The sequence below is a fragment of the Diceros bicornis genome, chromosome 1 (assembly GCF_020826845.1).
Source record: "Diceros bicornis minor isolate mBicDic1 chromosome 1, mDicBic1.mat.cur, whole genome shotgun sequence".
NCBI lineage: Eukaryota > Metazoa > Chordata > Mammalia > Perissodactyla > Rhinocerotidae > Diceros > Diceros bicornis.
The window spans coordinates 31722000-31734573 of NC_080740.1; the positions used below are offsets into that span (position 1 = coordinate 31722000).

Here is a 12574-nt window from a genome sequence, read left to right on the forward strand (position 1 = left end):
TATGTAATTATTACAGGGATATTTATAATACTGAAATGTCAGAAACAACCTAAATACGCAACAATAATAGTTACATAGAACATGGCACACCAATACAATAGAATACAAAATAGCTTTTAAAAATAATAGTATAATCTGTATTTACTGACATAGAATAATGCATATGAGATAGTTTGAAAAAAGATAACAAAAAACACCACTTAGTATGTCATTTTTATATTAAAATAAATATATTTATATCTATGCCTATATGCATTAACAAGTCTGAAATGAGACTGACCAAACTTTTAATATGTAGTTGGACGAACGCTGAAAACACATACTTTAAAAAATACCTTTCTGTACTGTTTAACATGTATTACTTTTATAATCAGAAAAAGGGGTTATTTTCATCCTTTAAAAACAAAAGAAATAACTGAGATCCCTACCAAGATGTATGTGCAAAGATACTCACTAAAACGTAACATAAAAAGGAAAAAACAGAAATAATTTAAACGCCAAATAAACTGATAGATACCTACTTCCCAGTCAGGAATAACTAATGTTCTATCAGATTATTTCTTGCTACGGGGTAATGTTCAAAATATATTAATTAGTGAAACTATATATAAAGCATACCATTTTTTTGGAAAATACAAATTATATTAACATAGAAAAATACTAAATATTCACTCAGGTATAAACAGTGATTGATTTGTCTTTGGATGGTGGATTATGGGTAACTTGTGATTTCTGCCACTTGTGCTTCGTATTTTCCAAGATTTCTTCAGTGAGGATGTATTGATTTTGAAATTTAAAGAAGCAAAATAAAGAAAGAAAAGGATTCTCCACCTCTTATCTGCTTATGTTTAAGTCAACAACTATTCTATATTTAACACTTCAAATGAAAACTATTCTGGGCCGGCGCCGTGGCTTAGCGGTTAAGTGTGCGGCTCCACTGCTGGCGGCCCGGGTTCGGATCCCGGGCGCGCACTGAGGCACCACTTCTCCGGTCATGCTGAGGCCGCGTCCCACATACAGCAACTAGAAGGATGTGCAACTATGACGTGCAACTATCTACTGGGGCTTTGGGGGAAAATAAATTAATTAATTAAAAAAAAAAAATGAAAACTATTCTATTTAGAATAAGTATGATAGATGGCTAAAAATCACTAAAAAGTTTTTTTTCTATCAAAATGCAAAGTATCATTCTTTTTTTTTTTTGTTTTTTTTTACAGCAGGTGAATTTCTGTGCATTAAGAGCTACTTTTAAATAATTCTGTTTGAGGATAATTCAAGGTCTTCCTAAGCATCACCAGGATTCTCTGAAATAGGATTTCTACAGGAGATCACAGTTTACAATTGTGAGATCTCACAAAACACGGAAGATCTCTTAGTGGACTACCTTTTTCAACAGCCGCTAAAGGACAGTGAGGTTAAGAAAAAAGCACCTGCCACACTATACACTTAACCTGACCCTTAAAATACAAGGTTAACTATTTCTTTTCTACCCAAGAATCGCCCTATTACAAAATGTAAAAGCTGTTTTACTCTAAGAAACCATTTTTAAAAAATCCTTTGCCCCAAATTTGCCCAGCGTATTTCCATTTAATGATCTTGTTAGGCTGTCTGCATCCCAAAATGTGTATAAACATATATATATATATAAACATATATAAACATAAATATATAGATATAAACATAAATGTTTATGTCAGAAACTGCCCATTTAAACTGTGTAGCTTCAATTAATTGTAATTATATAATTATAATTATATAATTATAATCAATTCAATTAATAATCTAACTGTGGTTATAAATATATAACTTGAAATATTCTAGTAAGTTGCTTGTATAAAAAATTATTTTTCATTAGCTTTGAGACATTTTTTAAACATGTTTCAAAAAACTATTTAGAGATATCCACTCAAAAATTAATAAATTATGTATGTTAGGAAATCTGCTCAATTTTATTGCAGGGCCCTTCTCCCACTGCCATGTTAAGACAACCATTACACCATTACTTAAGCATCACAGGATGGAATTCAAGTTTCTCTTGTTTTAAACAAAAAGCAAAATGTAACTTGCGAGCATCCTTTGCTTACATATGTCCTACATAGCCCAAGGCTGAAAGTCCATAGATAATTTTGCTTCACTGTCTGCTGCTGCCAGTTGAGACTTATCCTCCTTTCCTCTCCTAGCCAAGCTGTAGGCAAACTTCTTCAGATAACGCCAGCCACTGCCATTCTGGCTTCAAGGGGGGAACAATTCAAGACCAGGTCAAAGCAAGTTCAACTTGGGACTGAAGGGGAAAACAGAATGAGGGGAAGGTAAGCACCACTAAAATCATTGCGTTCTACCTTCATTTCCTCACTGCCGAAAAGTTACCTACACTTTCCTCACATAATTTCATCACTAATTCTCTTCATGCTCTTCCTTGGAAACTCTCCCAGGAAGTCTGAACGTTCTTCCAAATACAGAGAAAATGACTTTCAGTTTCGGGGTTTCCAAATATCCACCACTGGTATCTTTCCTTGCACTGAGTCTTCCCTAAGCCTTTTAATCCTTCTCCAAATCCTCATCTGTTATTTGTATAAACTCTTATAAAACTTCAAAAAAATAGAAGACTTGCTCTAATCACAGGAAAAGAGAAAGAAATGCTAACACTATTCTGTGTCTTAGTTGAAGAGGAAAGAAATCTTAGTTACAAAAAGAGTGGGTGATAAGAGGCTAATAATGAACCTATGAAAGAGAAGAAGAGAGATGAAGGCCAATGCCAGGAAATATTGAGTGTGCTCTAGGTATTTACAATGGAAGAGTTCTAGTCAGACTCTTGAAGCTTCTAAACTAAAAGCCTGTTCTCCAGACCCCAACACCCAATCCTATGCGCCCAGCTAGCACCTTGCTGGAGTTCCTTGTCCAGGTATTGGAGCCACCACGAGAAGACAGAAATGTGTCCTTTGGAGCTCCTAAGCTAGTGCTCTGGAGATATTTTTCTATAGAAATATTCTTATTAAAGGTGACTAGATCTCATAATACCATCATTATAGTTCATGTAAACGGCTATTGTAGACTAGATTAGGGACCCATTACATAAAATATTCCTGGAAAGAAAAAGTGTTCCTAGTTCCACTCAACTCCTAAAAAAAGCACAACTTTAAAAAATCAATTCTTGAAACACTGCTCATTTTTATGTCACGAACTACCTATACTTCTGATGCAACCATAGCTAGTATAGCAACATTTCCATGTAGAAAAGCCATTTCCTTTCTTCCTATAAAAAAATGAATCTCCTTTTTCTATACTGAAATATCCTGAGTAGCAGATTGCCTGATCGTAGCAGTCCAAGCCATTGCTGGAAGGCAACCCAACAGTGGGATGAGAGTAACTTCACACGTATCTTCTATTTAAGCAGTCACACATGTTATGACACTGCCCAAATGCCAAAGTGTGAGCAAAGAAACTAACTTTTATAAACCTAAGTTTCAGCTGAACAGCTCCTTAAAACTTAAGGGAAAAAAGCCTGTTATTTTAATTTTGAATCTTTTACTTCAAAAGTACAGATAACATTTTTTTCTATCCTTAAAAAAATATAACTGTAAATTTTTCACTACTCTGAGGAAATACAAAGTGATGATTTTTACCCTGTGATTATTTGCAGATCAACCTGATTATTCTATATAACATATTCACAAATGTATATTCTTTTTTTCAGGCCCCTGTAATTAAAATGCTCCAATACTGACAATTTTTAAGTTAGTGCATAGTCATTTCAGTAGCTAAACATATTCTTTTTCCATTTCACCATAATAAGTTAATGGCAGAGACTTTGACATCCTGCTTTTAGGTCAGACCCAAGTTACTCATACGAAATAAAACTTGAATTTAAATTAATCAATTACAAACTCCAATTGATAATTTCTGCCACATTTTTAAATGAAGGTAAACTTTACATGAATCCAAATCTCAGTTACTAAATATCTGACTGTCCCACACTCATGCTGCTTTTATTTCTCCTTCCAACACCTATTTTTGATTCTTCTTCACTTCTTATCCATTTAATAGAGAGGAGAATTTTAAGATGACACATAAATTAGATAATTCCAAGTTGTTAGAAGAATTTAACTATTCCAACTTTCTACCTGATGAATAATCCTTCCAACAATATTGTTGTACATATAAGCCCTTCAATTCAGATAAGCACCTGGGATCACAACTCCTCTGGAATAAATCCTAACTGCGACTTACATTTATTTCCAGCCTTGGGCACCTGGACTGGATACATATCCTTTGGGAGGAGATATTTCAATTTGAAAATGATAGGCCGAGTATCTTCAAAAAGCAGAGGCTTAAGGCCATTTAATTTGGACTCTACCTTCTGAAGTCCACCACTGTGTTGGTGAAGGAAGAATTAAAACACAGACCTAATTCTGTCATTCATTTATAGCAAGCTAACAACTGCAAAATATACCCTTAGTAGCTACACTAACCTATTCTGCTCATTTACATTTCACTAAGAGTTGGATAATGGCAAAAGTAGGATTAAATATGGGCCAGTATCAGATTTGGTGATTGTCTTCAATTATTTATATTTATGTATTATTACATTTCTATTATTTCTCTACCTACTATTAAGATAAGGATTATCATTTCACTCAACAGCCTCAGTGACAATGAACACAACATATTCTGTAAAATGTGTAGTAAATGTCACCATTTATCACTCTATACATTGTAGTGATTTAATACCTATCAGCCTTAGTTCCAAAGCACATTTAAAAACCATTTTTGAACATCCAATGGTTACAGTATTCACTTTATTTTACTTTATAATAAAAGGTTTACATAACAAAGGTAAAGGAGAAGCTGATAAAAAAAAAAGTCTAAAAATAAAATTCTTAGTAATATGAATAGTTACCATGAAGAAAAATGTATGCTTTCAAAGTCAAAATAAAGGATGATGGGAAATAGCATATTTGGCGGCAGAATGTTAAAAATTAGTAAATCTGGGTTAAGGGTATATGAGTTCTTTGTACTATTCTTGTAACACTTCTACTTTGAAATTATTTCAAAATAAAACAATTTAAATATCTAAAATAAAGGCAAGAAATATCATATTTAAAACATTTTCTTTAATACCACCAATATTTAATAAGTAATTGAGCAACCTTAAATGCTAACATTTTCCCACATTCTTCTGAATATACTTTCTCATGAACTGTGGTAAAAGAAAAAAAAATCTACAACTTCAAATACACTTTTAAAAATAACCATGGACTCTGCAATGTCTGCCAATATTGAAATAATCGAGAAGTTTTTAAATTATGTTCACAAACACTAGATTTATAAAAGAAAAATAATTCAGTGTAAAACAGCAAATTCTTAAGATCTATCCATAAGTGAGTTCAGAAAATTACCACGGTAAGAGGAAATAATTTCTAATTTAACATTCTAGTCATATGGTCGGCACATGTTGTGTTCCAAATGCCATATTGATATTACTTACTTTAATCCTAAATTTGTTCTTAGCCTATTTTTTCTTCCACATTACAAATTTAATTCAGATTAATACAGTGTTGAAAAGTTAAATTGTCTATACTACCTAGAAATTAGGCCAAAAAAGTAAAAATTAACATTCAGTTTCTGAAATTACTACTTATAAGAGTGATAAAATATGTTTATTTCATTTCATTATTTTTAAATCAGGCAAGAAAGTCACTGAAGTCCCAAGAAATAATAATACTATATTTGTATAACATTTATACTTTATAAAATGCTTTCCAATCTATAATCTTGTTTTAGTCTCATAATAACACTGCATGCTAGGTAAGAGTATCATAATACCAATTTAAAAGGTAAGTTTTGTAACCTATTATAATATTAAATTTAAGATCATTTATTATTCTGTTTTCATATTTTTAAAAAGTTTTTCCATTTTTACTTACAATTGATAAACAAAAAGATAATCAACAAATGCCATGTGATACATCATTACATTCACTACGAGATATCTCTAAAGGTCAATCAAGAATGATAGATTAATTATTTTTGGAACTGATCAATTAACAAGGCTGCAAAAATGCAGCTTGTTAGAAAGTAAGGGGAAAATAGCTAAAACTTAGGAAACAACTTATCAATAAGGTCACCTTATTACTGAAGTCAAAAGATAAACACATTCAAAAAAGGAATTCTCATGTATATTTTTTAGAATGTATCTAGAGCTATGAGATCTAGAGAAGAAGATGGGAAGAAAATCAGCTTGAGTGACCTCAGTTTTACTTTTTTTGAATTTGTTAAAAATAGAAATATCTTAGTAATAAGATGATGAAGATTCTCTCATTTATAATTTAATATTTTGTGCTTTTGAATGTTGAGGTGAAAATACGTAATTTAAGTATAGTTTTAATAACATTTCAGTATGAATAGTTACACTGTATTTCAAAATATTTTTTATGTCAATAAACAGAAATAACACTACAAATTATCCCAAACTTACATAATTTTAACCAAATCTGGCGATAGTTTTCTTTCACTATTTTTCTTCCAATTACAATACAACCAAGAGATCTTTTATTTTCTCCCAAAAATACGAACCTTGTCAAAGAAAGAAAAATATGCTTTAAGCAACAAAGCATCAAGAATATGCTTATTTAATTCAGCACCACAGTCTCAAAAAAATCAAAGAATCCTCAAATGCAACAACCTAAATTACGCTTGCTAATCTACATCATTTGGTAATTCAATTACGATATAAATCTAATGTCTTCCAAATATTTTAAAATACATATAGAATATTTAAAAACAAATTAACATGTTCTAAATTTATATAAACTTTAGATTTGATAATGTTATGAAACATTTATCTTTGATATATACAGTATATGTAGTAAGTAAATAGCCTTCATTTTTAAACATTCCAAAATGGGCACAAAACGTAACAAGAGTCTGACTGCAATGCTGCCCTACAAACACACACATCTTGCTGATGAGGCTGTCTCATGACATCTATTTTTTTTTTTTTTAATTTTTTGTTTATTGCAGTAACATTAACAGAGGTCTTCAATAATGAAACCTCTTGAATGAGGTACACACAGATCTATCCCAAACATGATGATGATTCATGAAAAATGATCTATATGAATCCAATGAAACTCTACCCTTAAGAAAGATGAAGACTTTCTGTAAAATCCATCCTGCTTACCTCACCTGTAAAAACTTTAAAGGAGAAAAAATTGACGATATACCTATATTAAAATACTTGCTAGACTACCACTTTTTAAAAAGACTGCCAACAATAGAAGAATTATATTTGAAATGTAAACCATTTTTATATGGCAATATGAATTTTAAATTCTAATTTCTCATTAAATAACTCTCTACAACAATAAATTATTTCTGTCATAGATTACAAATTAAACCCAAAAGACACTTAGTAGATGATTAATAAAATTCTGTCTTTCAAAACACAAGCACTAGCCATCACCACAATGAACCTTTTACGTAGCAGGTATTCAAAAGTTTATACATATAAATGATAGCTGTCTTTGAATATGAACTATAAAATTTTTAACATTAAAATATCAAAAGAAAAAGTGAGGAACACCTTCAAATTCAGAAGACATTTATTTCCTGTGTTCAATAATGCCTATTCATTATTAGACAAACTAGATCTAGTTTAGCCTTGTCAATCAAGTAATCATTTTAAACAGTATGATAATGTTTAAATATGATAAACAAATCATGAATTAGACAACAGCATACCAGAAGGGATCATAAAATAAATAGTACATATTGGAAATTATGCAGTTGATATTTTAGAGATCAGTAATCACTAATCACACCAAATTATTAAACTACTAGAGACCTTATAAGTTATTGTAAATCCAACTAATTACATAAAATATCAGTTTTAATACTGAGCCAATACAATTTTCTCCACGTTTTTAAAAAATTACTTGTTTGTGTATTTATCCATCACATTTAAAACTCTTTATAATAAACAATTTCAAATCGTACATACAGTCTCAATTTCTAGCTCTGAGTTATGCTTCTAGGAAATCCCATCAGGTATTAATTAAGTGGAACAGGTGTGTTGCTAAATGTTAACTTTTTTCTGTATTATATTTTCCATTATAAACTTTTTAAAAACATACGAAGTTGACATATTCGTGCCCCAAAACTTAAATCTATGTATACTCGTTTATTTGTTAAAATCATACTCCCAAAATCTTGATCATAACTTTTTAAAAAATCTGACACAAAGAACACTTTTAATGATGACACTAATTTTTCTGCAATCTGCTAAAGAAAATACTCTAAGTATTTTGGTGTAAACATTAAGATATGTTACACCGAGGGTTAGGCACCTAAAGTACAGTAAGAAAACATTTCCATGCATCTTAGTATGACAAATGTATTAAAAAAATTATACCAATATGCACATAATATTTACAATCATATTAAAAATATTATCTTAAAACAATATGATTAAATATCTATTCCAAGACCTATAAGATTTTCAGCTGTCAATCATATGGGAAAGTATAATTTAGCATAAAAGTACACGCACTTTACAAATCCAGAGATTTAGCAAAATGTATGCATGCTATCTATCTGTCTGTCTATCTCTATCTATCTGCAAATAAACAATCACGTGAGGCTTAATTATTTTTATTGGAATTGCATTTGCCAAAATAAAAGCTGTAATAGATAATCAAGTAACGATAAAATTCAATACATGGTTCTTGCCCAAAATGACTTTTATGAAACTGTTCACAAAACATTTCCATGTCTATACATACAATAAAACAATATACTAACAGACAGCTATAAAGACTGTAAACATTTTTCCTTCCTAACAACTGAATGTTAGGTTTCCTAATGTAGAGGAAAAAACAACCCACACACATAAAAGATGTTCTGTATTCTTAATAATAGGCAACGACTTTATTAAAAAATAATAATAATGAGCTATACCCAGCATATCACACTCAAAAACAGAAAGACACTACATCCAGTAACTTAATGCCTTATCAGCGGATTTTCACCCTTCCTATGGTTTTACTGAAATAGTAAGATGTACAGACACCAATCAAAAGTATTTACTGACCTCCTACTATATACTTACACTGTGCTATGTGTTAATATACTTGCGATAATTTTTATTTTTATTTTTAAATAAATCCCAAATAATCCAATATTACTAAAAAGTAATACAGAAGAAAATGTTCCTCAATAACCAACATGTAGAAAGCCTCTGAAATTTGAGACAAGTAAAAACTAGTTTTAAAGACTGATAGCATTTACTATCTTTCACTATTTGTATATGATATTTTCAAATACGAAATATCATTGTAGTTCTTCCTCACCAAAACTGTGTTTAATTAAGCTTTTCTGGCACTGTATACAATCATAAACAGAAAACAGTAGCCTAATTTTATAGGCTTGAGAGACATAGAATTTGAGTACACAAAATCAATAACACACAAGATAAAGATACAATATGACTGCTCTCAAATAGTGAAATGTTTAACATGTCCATCCACGGCATTCAAAATTATAAGCCAAACAAATGATTGTTATGAAAACAACTGTCTAACATCCATTATATTTATGATAGAACAACTGCAATTAATAATTTAAAAACTTTTAACTTTACAGTTTTAAAAATCATAGTGGAAATTAAATATTCATTTAAAAAATAAGTTATAGCACATCCCCAAACAAAGCCAAACCCAACCATGACTGACTACGCCTGATTTGACGTAGCTGGAACATTCTGCATTGTCTCCACACCAGGTGGAGACAAACAGAGCTGCCTTCCAATGGTTTAATTCTATACATACAACAAAAGAAATATTTTCAATAATCCATTCCACTTAAATTTTTCTTCCATGCAATAGTGTTAAGATTATATAACCAATCTAGTTCTTGAAATTGATCATTCTAAGTGTAGAACGGGCAAAATCAGCAACAGAGAAAAAGAAAAAAAAAAAAGGTTTCCCAATAAGACATTTTTTAAAACATCAACATGTACTTTCTTTGAAATTTTTCTGGATATGAAAATTATCAGTGTGGTATTACACCTATAGCAAAACAAAAGCTAAATATCATATTTCTTAGATTAAAGCATTCCCAATTTGGTTAGAACAAGCAACTACCACTAAGAGCAGGTTATATCTAAGGAATTTTAACTGTGCACTGCAATGCAAAAAGTATTAACAAATGAAACAACTTGAATTACCTAATATTTCTCAACAGAATTTACTTTATAGACATTCAAATAATGTGAAGATTTTAATGTTCTCCTATCAGTGTTAAATTAATGTTTCCTAAATATTTTTAAATATTCTATTTTTAGATACATGCAAACTTTGAAAATAATTATAAACATCCCTAATAATATATTTTAAACAGACAAAAATCAATAATCTAAAAGTAATTATTTTAATTAAATAAAATCTCTTAGAAAAACAATATAATGTAAAAATTTTTGATAACTTTCACTTTTCAAATTTAACAATTTATTTCAAATGTGTAACTTCTATTAACATTACCATAAAAACTAGGATAATTACCTTTAGAATCTAGGCTAGACACCACCAAAAAAGTGAACAGCAATATTTTTTCTCAAATGTGTGTGTAATGAAAAATAAGCTTATCAAGATGATTTAAAATTGTGTTCTAAGCTCCAAAAGTGATCTATTGGCCTTAAATATTATTTATACACCACGCAAAATTACTCAATTTTGATATTTCTTTCTTTTAAAAAAATCTCTTACCTCAAAAAGCATTTTCTAAGATAATGAGGTCCTCCTTCACAACATTCAACATTGCATACTTATCTCTCCTTAAAACTACTTTGAATTCATTTCATCATTTTTAATCCTCAGTGTTCTCCTGTTCTTTTACCTTGAGCTTTGTTCCTTTCCTTACCTTCTTTTTTACGCCCTTCTTTGTTTTTGTCTTTTCATATTTTCATTCTTTCTTTAAGCCAGCAGCATATAAAGCCAAAGTGGCCTATGTCACCAGGTCTGAGATAGCTACAAAAAATGAATTCTTACTATTTTTAAGGGGAGAAAAACAAGCCAGTTATCATCTGGGAGAGGATGAGGGGATTTTAACCCAACAGACAAGCCTGTCCAATAAAACTCAGACTCGAATCAAGTGATTATAACTTCTCATGCACACACATAGAGCTCTTGGAAAGCATCCAAAATTTTTTTTGGTTTTCTCTCTCTTGTCTAGAAAAGAGGACTAAGAAAATAATTCGACTATAATAATTCAGTCTCTTTCACAAGTCTATTGAACACGAAAATGCTTTTTAAAAAATCTTTATAAGCTAGGACTTTAAATGTTTTGACAATTTTTTATTTCACTTAAACACTTAAATCTGAGGGAAGGATAAACTCTGTTTTCTGCCTCCCACAGTTTTTGCTCCAACTAATGAGAGTATCAATTACTAAACATGCAATTGCTAGCTTACTAAAGAATGAAAACCCTACATTTTGCAATTAAAAAAATTAAGTAATTCCATAAAGCCTTTAAAAACTTGATTTTCAGCATATCACCATATTTGAGTAGGCTATTTTCAAACAGTTTTTTAAAGCAGATTAGCTTTGTAACAATTTATAGGTAATGCTGATTTTAATTTCAGAACACTCACACAAATTTATTTAAAGAAAAAGCATAGGTTTAATGCCTATCTGCAAACAAAGCTTTATGACAAATATCCAAAGTTAAATAAAGGATCACCAACTGGTTCACCTAGCAGGGGTGTTCTAGGAGTACCTATGCAACAATATATCTAATGAGAGTAATCTTCATGTTGCCTGACAGTTGTTACTTATAAAAAAATTACTAATATTATTACTACTACTTACTTATCATATGGCATGTATGCACTTGTAGTATACTCAACTCTATAGAAATACACATTTAAAATCTTTAATTACTGAATATATTACCAATAAGGCACTGAAATGGAAGAAACTGATACCAAAGTGACTATGGCTAGAGATATATTCACAACTTTAAAATATTTATTCTGCTTCTTTTTCGAGAACAGAAGAGTGGAGAAAGAGGCTTCTTCTCAAGTGCTGACCAAATTAAATGTGTGTCTTTTATTGGTGAAGAGTTGAAAAAACAGTCAGATGCTCTTTCCACACTTTCTTCACCTAAGAAATAGCCTCTGATTTAGAAAAATGTAGACTGGTGTTGAATGCTAGTATATAAGAGGTGCGTCTGCATACTATTGTCCTGAAAATGTTCCAATATCTCTGCCACACACCAAGTTGTGCAATTATGTTGCTAATGCTCCTACAGGATATTCCAGTCCGTTCAGAAAGTGCTGCTTCTGCTTTTTTAACTATAACTCAAAATTCAGAGGCCAAAAAAGAAAAAATGATAAATGTAAATGAGTATTTTTTTAAAAAAAAAATTCTGCATGGCAAAAGTACTATAGACAAAAGCTAAAGCCAAATGACAAAATGGAAAAAAATATTTGCGGCTCCAATCACATACAAGGAACTAATCTCTTTAATGTATAAAAAGTGCCTAGGAACACAGAAGAGAAAGATCAGCAAGCTAGTAGCAA

At 30.5% G+C, this 12574-nt stretch overlaps 1 protein-coding gene across 3 annotated transcripts in view; it reads right to left on the reverse strand.

Annotated features, from left to right (window-relative positions):
• FBXL17 (F-box and leucine rich repeat protein 17) overlaps nt 1-12574 on the reverse strand; it is a 478445-nt gene that overhangs the window by 400865 nt on the left and 65006 nt on the right. The gene's annotated exons all lie outside the window — the stretch shown is intronic.